Source organism: Pavona decussata, unplaced genomic scaffold (assembly GCF_977016875.1).
Source record: "Pavona decussata unplaced genomic scaffold, jaPavDecu1.1 SCAFFOLD_602, whole genome shotgun sequence".
Classification (NCBI taxonomy): Eukaryota; Metazoa; Cnidaria; class Anthozoa; order Scleractinia; family Agariciidae; genus Pavona; species Pavona decussata.
This window is the reverse complement of record NW_028145860.1, coordinates 542,634-557,900: the sequence shown is the minus strand read 5'-3', so window position 1 is coordinate 557,900 and position 15,267 is coordinate 542,634. Positions and strand designations below refer to the sequence as shown.

The 15,267-nt window shown below is 36.4% G+C and overlaps 1 long non-coding RNA gene across 1 annotated transcript; it reads right to left on the bottom strand.

The window, feature by feature from the left end:
* Nucleotides 1-687: 687 nt before the first annotated feature.
* Nucleotides 688-14,860, bottom strand: LOC146449203 (uncharacterized). Its single transcript, XR_014860559.1, has 3 exons — nt 13,807-14,860; nt 12,636-12,782; nt 688-11,201 (listed from the first exon to the last, which is right to left on the bottom strand). It is a non-coding gene; the product is annotated as an uncharacterized LOC146449203 (long non-coding RNA).
* Between the last annotated feature and the right edge of the window lie 407 nt (nt 14,861-15,267).

The following is a 15,267-nucleotide window of genomic DNA, read 5'->3' as shown; positions in this document are numbered from 1 at the left end:
AAGAGCTTCTTCATCAGCTGGTTCCCTTGTTGTCATCTGTAGTTGAACGTTTTGCTGAAGATTTCTCCCGTTTTTGAATGCAAAATGGAGGAAGTCGCTCACCGAGTTCTCGAGGCATTTGTTTGCTGACGTCATCAGCGTGCACAATAGGAATATGAAGCACGCTCGCGCAATTGAATTTGATTGCACGAATTTACTAGCTATGTTATAAATTAAATTAAATTAAGTTATTTACAAATTATACAGCAGAAACAGGATTGACGGAAAACAATTACAGTAAAACTAACTAATGGCTTTGTACTCTGTTATTTAAAAAATTCCTTGAGAGTCTTAAAAAGGTTCTGTAATCTTTACAGTTTCTAATAGTTTCTGGTAGATTGTTAAATAGTTTCGACGCATTATCTTGGAGAGTGCCATTTTCGGTCGGGACCACTAATCTAATTGAATTGCTTGAGCGCAGTTCCTTGGGGCATTCCTGTTTTATTATTTTAAGATAATCAGGATTAACATGATTTGAACTAGCTAGATGTGTTTGCTTAGAAAACAGGTCCAAAGGTTTAATTTTAATGTCTGTTTGTGAAAAAGAGGGAGAAGGTCGAGACGTTATTCGGGCATCCACGCAATGTACCGTCCTCATAAAGACTTAAACTCATAGACAACAACAAGAAAGAAAGCACACAAAGAAAATATATGTTCACATCAGTTTATTGACATTTTTTCCAAACAAATGTAATACTGGCGATAAGTTGATGCCGGCTTCGGAGTTAACTGTTTAAAATCGTTTAGGAGAAATTTCATTTGTTTATCTTCATAATGAAGAGTGCATGCAGTCATTACTAAAAAAGCCAAATATTTTAAAGCATTAAATAAATATTTAACGTTCTATATTGTAGTTTCTAAAGTTGTCGTTATTCTACTCATTACAATCTTGAATGCCTGGTTTTATATTGAAATTTTTGTTATGATGCCCAGAGAAATCTTTCAAATTCCATCGATTCTAACTTCTTTCTCCACATTGGAGGCTACTGGATTAAGAAATGAATAATAACAATTAGATTATACGTGTTAAATCATTTCTTTCAAACAACAAAGCTAAGCCAACCCTTGATTATTTTCCTTTAGTAAAATCACTATTATTTGTTTGGACAACAAAACTAAACTAGACACTAAGCATTTTCAAGAGACGAAACCATACTACGCATCGAACGATATTTCGTAGAAAAATTATCGCTATTTATTTGAACAAACGAAGCAAAACTATGCATCGAACATCTTTCTTTTGTAAAAATTGTCGCCATTTCTTTCAACAAACAACACTATTATATGATCTAAGCATCTTTCGTTGGTAGTATCAGCGTCATTTTGTTTTTTCAACAAACAAAAGTGAACGATGCCTTGACCATCTTTCTACAGAAAAATCGTAGCCTTTTTTTAACAACCCTTGGAACATCTTTCTTAAGTAAACATCGTTGCTATTTATGGAACAAAAGGACAGCTGAGGGTAAACATTTGGTTAAAGCGTATTTCTAATTATAGTATTCATCAGTTTTGCCCCAGTTAACGAAAACAAAGGTGTCCTTAATACCCTACAATAACATGGCCTCTTCCTGACTTCAAAGCCATTGAATTGACGCCAATGTCTTTTAAATATACATGGAATAACGTCTGAACAATCCCGTTATAAATTTAAACGAAACATGTTTGTTTAAACGAGTAAAACTGTCCTGATATTACTTTGTCGTTCTTGTTGAATGCCTGAATGACCCTTCAATCGTTATTCTAAGATCTACATTTAAATCTGTTAGTCCACATTCGTCTCTACTCTTATTTGAAAACGTCATTATCTATTAAGTTCATCTCGATCTAAATCACCTCAATTACTATTCCAAAACCTATCTTTTCATGTCTTTATTGAAAATATACCAGTTTATACCAGTTCCGAAACGTTCCAACCCCAAAATGTAATTGTCTCTAGCTATAAAGTCTACGCTAGCTACTGAAGATAGTAGTAAAAATAGAAACGTTTTATCAAAATCATTTTCACTAATCCGAACTAACGGAAAGCTTAGTTGCAGAATAATGTCTACCGTGTATTTCTATTTAAAAGTTTATCTGTTTGGTAACGAGAAAATACGAGCAGAAGTCTGATACTATTAGCTAGTGTTCAAGTTCACTTCACGGTGTCTGAATTGACCACATTGTATTCCAAACATGACTGCATGGCTTCAAACAACTGCTTTACCCTCGGGAAAAATATGTCATGTTTAAACACGTAGAAGTGACTTTTTTCATTGCAGTACACGTGGACCGTAGGGACGAACATGTGGAGAAAATTCCCACAAGTTCGGATCTACGGGACCACGTGTGCTGCTCTTCAATTTGACAGGAGAGTCTTAAATTTGTTTGCCACTTTTCTTCTTAGGGAATCACTATTCTGCTTAGAAATAAATGTCCAAGTTCAAGGATATCTACTTGTAAAGTTAAAATATCTATTTGTGAAGTTAAAATACTCATATGTATATAGTACTAATCCGTCTTGTCTGGGAAATATTTGGAACACAAGAGTTCAAGTAATTGCCATCAGTTTCGACTAAATACTGCCAACCTGGGTTTCCATTAGAGCAAAGCTATTCTTGAATTTAATATATTATGGTTCTTATTAAATTAGGTAAGAGTTAAACTGCAATAAAACAATTATCTTTAAGTTCCCGACTGTGTCACTATCGCATGGAAGTCATGCGAGGATAAATTTTCTGCCAATCTTTTTTATTACTGAATGTCTTTGCTTTTATGGTGTGCTTTAACTGTTTTAGCCCCTATCTTGTATTACTTTCAATAGCATCTATAAATTTGTGCTCTTCGCATTAATAAAATGAGAAAGTTTGGTTGATATAATAAAGTTATTACCTTAGTTCTGCGTACGAAGGTGAAACAAAAGTGTCGATATTGCCCAGGATTATTAATCCAAAGCTTTGTTTGCGAACACGACATTGCGACCATAATTTGTCTAAAGATTGCAATTTTAACCAAGAACCTTGTCACGCTTTTCCATAGAAAGATATTCTTTAATCTTTAATTTTCAAACATTTTATTAAATCGATGTTAAAAGGAAAGGCTCACGAAATGCACTCATTTCTGTGAGTGTCATTTGTTTGAATTAAGCTAGAGAGAGGCGAGGCTTCCATTTAATTCCGTCTTCTTGTATTAAAGCACGCCAATTGAAACAATGGAGACTTGGAAGAAAGCAAACATGATTTGCACATAGAAAATGGAGTGCTTAAGTCTTTGATTCCTAGTGATAAACCTTGAGTGCAAATTTAATGATTACCCGGATGAAAGGTGTCGAGAAGTACCTTTCAAGTCAGTTGCGTCGCCTGTTGGTTTCAACTCTTCAAAAGGAGAATTTGGATTATCTATCGAATTTCTCATTTAACATCTTTAAAGAGGAATAGCTTTATTGCAGAAGATGCGAAAACTTCAAGCGTCCTTTCAAACATTTATTGCTGAGAGTAAGGCCTTCAGAACTGATTCCTCATGCCGATAAGTTGGGGTCTGATTCCAACGTGTTTTATAGTCTGTAAATGAATTACTTGTTATTTCAGCATTGCGTTAAAAATATGTCCAATTTCAGAACTGAAAGAAAGGCTTATCGAATATAAAAATCAAATTTCAAATACTGTATAGAAAGAAAGAGTACTACGAGAAAGTAACTCAGTGCTGTAAAGCTTTCATTTGAATGGTAACAATTTGGATCTCACCCACAAGCGGAATCAGATGCGTCTGGCGTATCGCATAACATTCCTCACGAATACCAACACTCAAAGCGTAATGGATAAAATGGCCAGTGAAGGCAATCCGGAAAACAGAATTCCCCCGAGTAAAGAAGTTTGAATGTACTTCAACAGTAAGATTTAACTAGATTGAGAAACGTTCTTTCAGGATTGGGACTAGAATTTTGAATCAGCGAGGAAAAAGAACGCGTCTGGCTCACTAAATTTCATGACAACATTGTACCTACAAACTGGTGCAAACAAAAATACAGTTTAGTTAAACCTGACGAATTCAAACCAGTTGTACGAACCTTAAGTAAAGAAGAAACAAATGAGAATTGAACATAGGTTCCTCCAGCCAAAGGGTTGCACCCACAGTGATGTTTTCGAGTCGGAAACGTTCAAAGGAAATGTGACGACTTATACCTTATTTGGCAAAAGTATTAAAGATCAAATATTGAGGTTTGGGTGTAGCTGTCTGGCTGGTGTACAGTTGTACTCATTTGATAAAGTTCGGTAGCTCAGTACAAACCAAAAAGAAACGTTTAAGGAGATTCAGCCTTGTATTGTTTACCCCAATATTATTACATGGTGACGTTGGACTTGATCACGTTTTCTAACAAACTTGCAAAGTCTTTTGTGCAGTTTGTGATTTGAGACAAAAGGCGGCTCGAGTGCTCCTCTTATGAAAGCCCCATTTCTAGTAGCACACGATAAAATGAACAATGTCTACGAAAGGCGAGATAAAATAGCTTTTTCTACTTGCTTTTGCTATCAGCTGAGTTGATTCTGATTTAGTCGTAAGTATAAAAGGTTGAACAAGTCGATCATTAAAATACTCGTGTTGAGTTTATCAAGGTCGCCGAGCTCAGTCGAAATTCTGAAATCATCCATTTACCCAAACAAGCTGTATATATACACTTAAGCAATTCTGTAAAAAACAATTAAACAGTCGGTCAATTTTTCTTAAAAGCTTGTGAGTCTGACGAATATACTGAATTGATTCAATGAAAGAACACAATTTCTATTTACATAATTCATCTTCCGTAATTACTCTCTGGTCGAAGGGCAGCGTATGGGGCATTTACATTTCAACACAATTACTTATTTGTTCTGAAAATTTAACAGGAGGCAACATACGCTTAAAGATTGAGAAGGTTAAACTTTAAGCATGGTTTTTTAAATCCAAGATAAGCTGCATCCACCAAAAAATCGATGAGAGAAGATCAATGGTTGCCTGGTTCGCCTCACTCTCCATGATCCAATCCTTCGAGCCTTTGAAACGAAGCCTCACTAAAATCTTGGTCAGGCTTTCAAAATCTCTTCAAAAAAGCTCTTCGTTTTTAGGTTTCGATAGAATACTATTAAAAGAATATAAAATCGCTTAGTATGATAGTTTTCCCTTGGTCCAGAGAAAGAAATTCAGTCACCCTTACATTGCAACACTTTGCTGTACCATTATGACTCTTAAATGTTTCTCTAGCACTTCATGTTTCTGTAGAAAATGAGTTAAAATTCCTTTGAGGATTTGTTTCTAAACAAAGAAACTTTTCCGCGAATGTATTTTACATGTACAGCTTACTGAACGAACATATTTTTGCTCGTTTACTACTTCCTTCCTATTGAGGTCATGGATGATTGGTGATTTCACACCGCGAGAACAACACAATCTGATAAGTCGAGTGAAATTGTGAACTTTTCTAAATCCTCTTTGACATTTTGTGCCGGATTTTATAATAACTTACTGTAAATGAATCAAGTTTTCGTTCTCCCTTCATCTCTCTTTTCCTCTAGCCATGGTATGAACTTGGCGTTTCGGTCAAAGTGCAATATTGGCAGTCTGCGACAAAAATAAATACCTAACTTCACCACGCATCTTTTAGCATTTCAAAAGTAGATAATTTTTTGCTGAGGATATAGAACGATGAAAAATATCTGTCACGTCAAAATATCGGAAGTAGCTTTCAGGTTAATATTTTTTCAAGAAATTGCTGCCAATGTTTCCTCAAACATGTTGACGCGAAATAAGATCTTCTTCAGTGTTATGCTTTTTTAAGAACTTGACACGGTATTTGCAGGGTACTTGTAGCCTTGCTTCCCCTAAAATAACCAATACAATATACTAGGTTCTGGATATTTAATCTACCACAATTGTGGTTTTATATGAAAAACATAGTTTGGCATTGTAGCATCTCGATCAAATAAAGTGTTGAGTTTACAAGGCGTGTCAAGAGATCACAATAGGAACAGACATGATCATTTTTCTGGAAGCCGAGCCTTTATCTCGTGAAATTTAAGATTTGACTCAGGTGCTTGAGAAAATTAATTTGTTTGAAAACAACTTTCTCCGCAAAGAATTTAACAACGATTTTTCAAGCAAATAACGCAAAGCCATGCCATTTGATGGACATATTCCAAACGACTGCAGGTAGAAATTTATCCTGTGGAGTATAGAATGCCTGTTTGCAGACATGAAAGATCTTTTGTTATTCATTGGCTCTCTAGTTAGTTTTTTAAGAATATTGATGCTACTGTAGTTTGAATAGTATATAAACCGAAGTGAAGTGATGTAGAGGACACAGTTTTTCCACAAAAATATAACTTTTGTGTATTCTGGTGTTTCATTGTCTTCGAACGAAGTGCATATTACTTCCTTTGTTGTCAAAAGAATTAGTGTAAAATCAGTGGCTTGAGGCAAGATTATCTTAAAATGTTCGCCAAGAACTTACCTTGAATTATTTTGTTTTATAAAAACTATTTTGTTTTAAAAAAAACTTTCTGCGCAAAGAATTTAACGACGATTTTTCAAGCAATTTACACAAAGCTATGCCACTCGGTGGAAACCTCATCCAAACGACTGCAGGTAGAAATTTATCCTGTGGTGTATAGAATGCCTGTTTGCAGACATGAAAGATCTGTTGTTAATGATTGGCTCTGTATAGTTTTTAAACAATATTGATGTTACTGTAGTTTGAATAGTATATAAACCGAAGTAAAGTGATGTAGAGGACACAGTTTTTCCCCACAAATATAAACTCTTGTGTATTCTGGTCTTTCATTGTCTTCGAACGAAGTGCATATTACCTTCTTTGTTGTCAAAAGAGTAAGTGTAAAATCAGTTGTTTGAGGCAAAATTATCTCAAAAAGTTCGCCAAGAACTTAGTCCGAAATTTCAGGAAATAAAAAGTAAACGTTTTCAAAGAAAAGGTGGCCAAACTTGACACGCGCGAAGTTTGTCTGTAGTCCAACCAACAGCACTCTTTGTGACTTGACGCCCTTGGTTTTAGGCCTACAGTTTCAGAGTAAAGCTTCAATTTTACAACTCGAAATTACGTGGACTTTTCCTATTAAAAGGGAGGCACTTCTCAGGAAATGCTATGTTTTTAGACAGTTCTTTATTCATAACGATAGGATAGTTTTGAAGGCAGACCTACGCCGGAGGTTTCTCAGTCTGAACTTTGTCCCACAAAATAGAAGCATGTGGTCTGTCTGAAATCACAACATTTAGAATATCACGCTAAGTTCCGAACACATTTTACACGTAGTGTAAGGGACCCGAAGAAGCCATACGAAATGCTACTGTTTGGACGTACTATCCCTCAGTTTATAAACAAACTGCTACAAGCAAATCAGTCTTAGGTTTATTGAAAGAGTGTTGAGGCTTACAAGGACACCTAAGACATAATCTTGACATAGTCTGCAATAAAAACAGATCATAAACTTCACCAGAACATCATCGTAGTGTGTTCAAAATGTATAAATTTCCTTCGTTTTCCAACAACTTCAGGCGAAGCAAAAAATATGGAGAAACAACAAGACGTTTTAGAAATTGCCACATAAGTAAAATAACTAAATCTCGATGCAAAAACTGATACTGATATCTTTCCTGAAGTTGACATAGTATATGTGGCTATTTGTAACTTTGCCTCCACGAAAGTGAGTACTAAAATATTTTAAACACAATTTTACGCTTTGCTAACGAAAGTGGCCGTGCATTTAGTAGAGTGTTGTGATTACAAAGTGTGCTGAGAGCTGGTTCAACAATTGGAACAGCCAGTGTAAAACTGGCCAGGTTTCTGAACGTTGTTGTAAAAACATAAAGTTCTTGTTCTGGTACTACTTACAAAAAGAATTAGAATTGCTTTGTAAGACGCAACTTTCTCTACAGGATTTCTCGAGCTCAGTGCAATGTTGAACTTCCAAGAGTAGCAACTTCCACCTTATACTGTACTAAGAACAAAGACATCATCGTTTGGCACAAAATGCCACTAAATGTTTTGCTTGCAAACATAAAATATCTTGTGTTATTTACAGGTCTCTTTAACAAGTTCCTTTACCAAAATTAGTGTTCTTCCGTTATAGTTTAACACTATGTAACTAGAGTGAAGCAATTGTGTCTAACGCAAAGGTCTTTCCAAATGATTAATAGCCCATGAATTCCGGTGAAACTTTTGGCACTGTAATCCTCAACATGCATTGTACATTATTTGCTGTCAACAAGGTTTTATGGTACACTTGAAAAAATAGTGTGTTCTCTGTTACTTTTTGGTGAAATCATTAGGGGAAATCCAAAGGAAATCCTTTGTTTACACTTACTCCATATTTTGTTCCCAAAGTATAAACATTAATGCAGTGTGAAATCGTAAACCATTCATTGTAATCACCCAAACAACACATTTTGCAAGTCATGTGAAAAAACTTGATAAACCCAGAAAAAAATAATCATTAAAGAAAGCCTTTTTTTGGCGACCTTTCCTTAAGTTTGCAACATACTGCTATAAACAAATCAGCCTGCTACAAGAGCGATAAGGCTTGCAAGCGAACCTTAAATATAATCTAGTCAGTACAGCAAGATACAGTCTTCAACAAAAACATACCAAATTTCTTTCCTGAAGTTGAAGTGGAATAGGTATGCTTTCTTTGCCTCCAGGAAAATCAATGCTAAATATTTTTAAATATTATTAGGCTTATTTTTTAACCCTGGTTTAACTGAAGAAGACAGCTTTGGTAACGGAAGGCCTGCAGTTGGAAGAGTGTTTTACATACAAGGTGTGCCAAAAGTTCACAGCTGGAGCAGATAGTATTAAGCTAGCCAAGATTCTGAATGTTGTTCTGATAACATAAAGGCTTTGTTCGGATACGCGAAAGAAGGAATCGAAACAAAGAAGGAATCGTTTTCTTAGCCATAACGTTGAGAACTTTCTCGAGCTCAACACAATCTTGAAAGGCCAAGAGCAGGTAGCAAACTGCACCTTCGTGTAATTGATGAATGAACAAAATAGATTATCCTGTGGAAGAGAATGACATTAAAGGATCTGCTTGCAAACATGAAATATCCTTTGTTATTTTCTGGCCTCTTTAGTAAGTTCCTTAACCAAATGAATGCTCTTCCAACATAATTTAACACCACAGAATAAAGAAAAGATGTACCACATACACACAGTTCTTTCCGCATGAGTAATAGCTTGTTAAATTCTGGTGTACTTTTTGATGCTGTTATCCCTAATATGCATTGTATTTAATTGTTGTCAGAAATGGTAAAGTTCGTTTTTTTTTAAGTCTCATTTGGGGGGCAAAATAATTAAGACATAAACCAAGAACCTATTTTGAAATCCAGCAAAAAGGAAATTTTACCTTAACAAAGGAAAACGTTAGTTTCATCACTTACTGACAAGTGTGGAGACATTTTAAAAAATTTCTTCACCCGAAAATGTCTTTGCCAGCAATCTTGTCCTAGGCCTGTTCATCTTCCAAATAAATCTTCGATTTTATAACTGGAAGGAAGTGGAACCCAAATGGAAAGTAAACCAAACACAAATTAAAATATGAATTGAACCGAGGAAACGGTTCAAAACCAATTTTTCAAGATCCATGTGCTTGCCAATGGTCGGGACAAATTCGACTGCATATGTCCTTTTTCCCTAATACAAGGATATTAGTCGAATAATTCAAGTTGTTGTGAAAACCTAACTAACTTGTCACTAAGGAAATATCCACGCTTGAGCATTCCATCATGAATCAACACTTCAAATTTGAAATATTCATTTTTCCTCGCAGCGGATTATGCAGACTCTCTTCTTGAAATAGCAAGGGATTTGGATCGACATATTACGTGAAATTTTTCTCTTAAATTAATTCTAAACATAAAAATGATTTTCTTTGGTAATTTCTTTAACGTTTGCAGTTTTATAAGATTGGTACTCAAAATAACTAATAACCGTTTTGCCTGTTGTGTGGCAAGTCTGATAAACCCAGACACCCTGACCGGCGTAGACACATTCATAAGGTGTCTTAACTAGATTCAAATATCATGGCTTCACAGACGTGAAAAAACGATCGTCTCCGTACGTTAAATTCCCTAAAAGCTAACATGTATTTGTTCTCGTGTGGTTTTACTAAGACCAAACGGTTTTGCTAAAGATTAACCAGATCCAGGCAACGCTGAAATAAGGAAGACTTACCTCGATAACAAACACATACATTGAGCGAGCCACGTATGGACGTAATTACGACTTGAATCGTCAACGAGTTTCATATGAAAATTACTTTCAAGCAACATGGAAATTTCTCACTAAAGCGTGCCATTTTCGTTGCTACACGTGCGATCCTTGGATGCCACATGCTAAGCCATCGTCTTGTGCTTTCAAAAAATGAAAGTGCTATTTCGAAGATGGGATACAATCGAAGCACTTCTTACTAGCACTCTAACAGATCCAAGGAATTCTTAGTAAGAATTCTTTCGATGGCTATTTACGTTTAAAGTAACACAGTTGTTATATCGTTAAGGATTGACGCGGTAAATACCTGAAATGTGTGAGCGGTTTTTCCTGAGGTTACATTCAGTTTTAAAATAATCACAACGGATGTGTGACGGCTCTTTATGCTCGGACACAAACCCCGCCCCACGTGGGGTCCTGTGCGAGTTCCCGGCTGTACGAACTTAATTTAACGTCATTGGAGAACGTGACACGCTTAGCACTAAATTAATAGAAATTTCCGATCATTTCGTGAAAGATACGATTGAAAACATCATCCTGATCTAAGATGGAAGACATACTTATATCAAAGAAGATTTAGAGAAAATCGATCCTTGGAGACAACAAGAGCAATTTGGGTCAGTGCAATGCTATTCATTATCTGCCCTCAGCCTGTGCGAGTCATTTCAATCGCTTGAAAGAAAAGAAGTTATGAATAAAAAATTACGCCACTTGCTCTCAATGTTAAAAGATTAGCTTAAAGTCAAGACAAAAAGCTACCGAGACGAAATAGCCTCAATCGCCTATGCAGTACTGAATTGAAATTGTGATCAAGAAAAGTTTGTTAATGGCGAATTTTCAGCTACTTAATCTTTAACCTAAAGCTTAACTGTTGTCTTGTCTTTCTCTTATTCAAGGTCTTCTTGCACTCATTGTCCCCTATGTTCTGCTGCGTCTGAAAATGAATAGAAAAGAGCGGTAAATAATTTTAAAATTTCCAACTAAGCAACTTAAGTAATAGTTATTACATTTACAGAACTGTGTCAAAAAGAATCCAGTCCAAATTGATCAGGCTCAGTTCTGAGCTGCACCAAACTTTCCCATTTTTCTTTTGATAATCTATGTTCTGTGTGACTGGAGATTTATGATGGAATTTTATGAAGATAAAAGTGCACTGTTGTAATGATTCTAGCTGGAACTTAGTTGGCATGAAAATAATGAAGAGGGTAACCGATATTCTACAGATGAACCTTGAGTGAATCTTGAATCAAATGAAGCTACCACTTCCTCGGTTGGCACATACTCTTTTGTTTCAAATCCAGTGTGTTTTTCCCTATAAATACACAACTGTATGCATTTTGAAAAGGAAACGATTTTTGCTGTCTGGACTGATCACAAAACTCAGCAAACCTAATTCTTTCTAGAACTTGCTCAGTTGAACATTTGCAAGAGACCTTGTGAAAGGGACATCATTTAATGCTTCGGTTGTTGGTTGATTCAAATGCTTTAAGTTCTAATGTTTTCTAAATATGTGCTCTTTTGAACTGATTTAAAAAGGGAAAAGGTTTTCTGTTGTCTGAAATTATCATTAAATCTATAACCCTGAAATCTGAAAACGATTGCTTTAAATCTTTGCACTGAATAAAGTTGTGATGTCTTAAACCTAACTGAGATAATCAGTTGAACTGCTTGTGAACTATTGATTGAGTTCCTAAGAGGTTTTACATGTATGTTTTCCAGACTATATGCCCTGTGAAATGATTTTTGCCATGGAATGATCATTATAGTCTGTAAAGCTAAAAACTTTAAAGCCTTGCTTGAAATTGTTTGGCCCAGAAGTTGTCAAAGCTGAGGTGATTTCGTCCAGTGAGTTTATAGTGACAAACTAAACTAGGATAAAAGACAGATAAATAGTTAACTCTTTTCTTCCCTCATTTCTATGGAATAAGGGCAAATTGCCTTACACAGAAGAGAAGTAATGGTGGATGGAATTTCCGTGACGATCAGACAAACTTTCCTGCCGTGTGTTAGCGTGAACCTTTCGGATGTTGAATACAGACATACGCGGTCAGCAAAGTTTGCATAAAAGCTAGACAGTCCGACAACAAAACAGCAAATACCTCTAAGAATATAAAAATAATGTGAAGAAAATTACGGGCATTTTGTTCCTCTAAAAGTGAAATAAACGATGGCAGAAACAGATCTACTTTCTGCCTCGTAGAAATCGAGTTGTTTTGATAGCTTATGGCGATGGCCTTTGCACATGAAAGACATTCACCGTATGTCTTGCCAGACATTCATGTCTACATATGCAAATGCTTACTCTTACAAACGTTGGCGTCTTAGCGAGTTGGAGCAGTGCGATTCAGTTAGTTCTATTTAAACTCACCTATTTCCTATTTATTATAACAGCCAAATCGATTTACGGTAGATGAGACCCTGTTTTACAGGTGCTGTGGAGAAGCGAGACAAGCATAGCGTGCTTATAGAGTAGGTTCATTCATCGGCTCGATCAACTGGCAGTCGTATTGTTTATCTGTAACACAGACAAAAATACATTAGCGCATGAATTTGAAACAAAATTATGTAGAGGGAAAGCACGCATACCTTACTTTAAAAGAGAACAGCAGAAAACGCTGCAGATCCACTAAGAATGACAAAAGAACAGGATCAACAAAGAAAATCACTGAAAAAATGGCTGACAATCTGGGAGCTTCAGCGTGCAGGTCACAGATAAGATTTAACTGATCGTCTGGGTTGGATATGCGACCTTTAGGTCTACCTTTGTTAATTACTGTCTTTCCTGTTACATCAGGAAGGTAGAAATCTAAGGTCACAAGCAAGTAATGGCGACAACTCTACAGCACGAATTGTACATGTCTAGTTTAGTGATTCGGACAGGTAGCTTAAGCTTACACTGAAACACAGCTAGCAAGTTCCACAAACTCAGGCAAACGTTCTCGCAATGTCAGCGATGATCGTCAATTTTCTCTCTTTTTTTCGATTGGCAAAAGCAGACTTTGAATACAAAGGTTTTTCTTCTATCCTGGAACTGATAACAGAATTTTCAGACAGGGTTCTATTTCAATTAGGTCATGAGTGCAGGTTCATCGCTGGGTCGAACTGACGAAGATGGTAAACACATCAAAAGCTAAACCGACCAATTTGGGTATCCTGGAGTACAAAAATCTCTCTGGACGATAATCACCAGCCTTTTTTTTACCGAGCTTTTTCTAAGCTTCAATTCTGTTCCTGTGAATAACCCAAATGAAGTGCAAATCAAATTTTTTCCTCGTTTGCGCACGTGCAGCAGGCGCACGATTCCGCTGCGTACATGTTGTACATTTCAGGCGTCATTTACTTCAAAAATCACGCGAACTAAAACCAGATCCTCTTCAAACTTCGCTGACAAAACATTTCTGCAGTAAACATTTAAAATCTTTGCTCGACTAAATGTTTCCTTGATGTGACACGGAAATTCGAGACAGTCGGTGATTATGTCTGGAAGTATGTACCTCATCAATGAAATTATTTTGCATGAAAATTAGACAATCTGCTACCTTAATCCATCGCCCCCTTTTCTCTGCTGCAAGGTTTGACGGTCTGGCAGCATAGGCGCTGAGCTGTCCTCCCAAAAAATCCTCTTCATCGCGAGTTCAAATGCTCTCGGCAATCAGCCGTTAGAATATGATAACACTGTCTGGATCGGCTGAAAATTATGCAAATTATTGTCAATTCGAGCTATTCAAATATTTCCGTTCAATTACGTGTGAGTCACAGCTTTCCGCGTCGCGCCAAACAAATCACTTGCTCGATTAAAAAGGACCTTGGAATATCAGAGGTAAAGTGATCGCAGTGTTTGGTGTTGCAGACATCACAGCCTGTACAGACATAGAAATTTGATCGTTTATATCGCATCCATTGTGGTATTATTTGCACGGGTCGTTCACCTAGACGTCACGGCGAAATTCAAGTGTTTTGCTAAACAAAACTGATAAATGTAGAACAAAGCCAGATTCTTTAGCAATGCAAGCACTGCTGATTGTGTTGCTAAGCTTAGGGCACGAGCCGAAAACTGCAGAACCTTTAATTACATTAGATAAAGCACAGTTATCCGTGATAACAAGAGATTTTATAGACCTGCCGGTCCGAAAAACCGGTCCTTACGACCATGTGTCAAATCCAAGCGATCGTGACCATCGGAACAAAACATTTCCGGTCGAAAATTGTTTGGTACGAGAAAACCTTTGTCCCCACTGGAATAAACCTTTTTCATCAAAAGCGCCTTTCTTTTGAAAGCTGTCATCGCGTAAAACACAAGTGTTTTAAGCTCGTATAACCTCGATACGGTCGATTCCACTAAAGATAAAAAGGTTTTTATTTTGTGGGGTGTGTATTACCGCTGTCGCACGCGAAAAATTTGAAAGCCTATTTGCCTTTCGTGACAGCTGGGCAAACTCCACCTCCCTACTCAAAGTCCAACCTCGTAGATCACGCTTGCCTTGCTAGATCACGTCATTACATAACAGTCGAGCGTGATTTCGAACAAAACTTTATCGAAAAGATGAACTCGTCCGAAATTTCAGCGGTCCAAAATTTTTAATGTCCACTAATCAGTTTCTGTGTGTCCAGCAAGTATTATGACGGCCTTTTTTCGATCTCTTACTCAAGATGGTAGGCTTGTTGCCAGATGTTCCAAAAAGGAAGTGCTGCTTTATTCAGTATTCGAATAACTTGGAGTATTCGTGAGAAGTTTGAAAGTTTTATTTTATTTTTCAAGCGTTTGATATAAGCTCCGTTTCCAGCTGATTGTCGACTGTCAGTCCGAACTTGTCTGACTTCTGAGTGAAATCATCAGAAATTCGTTCAAGATTTCTAGCTTTGAATGTAGCTCATTGTAAAAGAAAATTCATTTCCGTTGTTAGTGATTGAGCCGGCAGCGTCTGGAAATTTATATATTTCAGAAATTTGATTAAAAAAAAAAAATCAGCAGGATTCTTCTGAAATTAATCGTGTCTGAA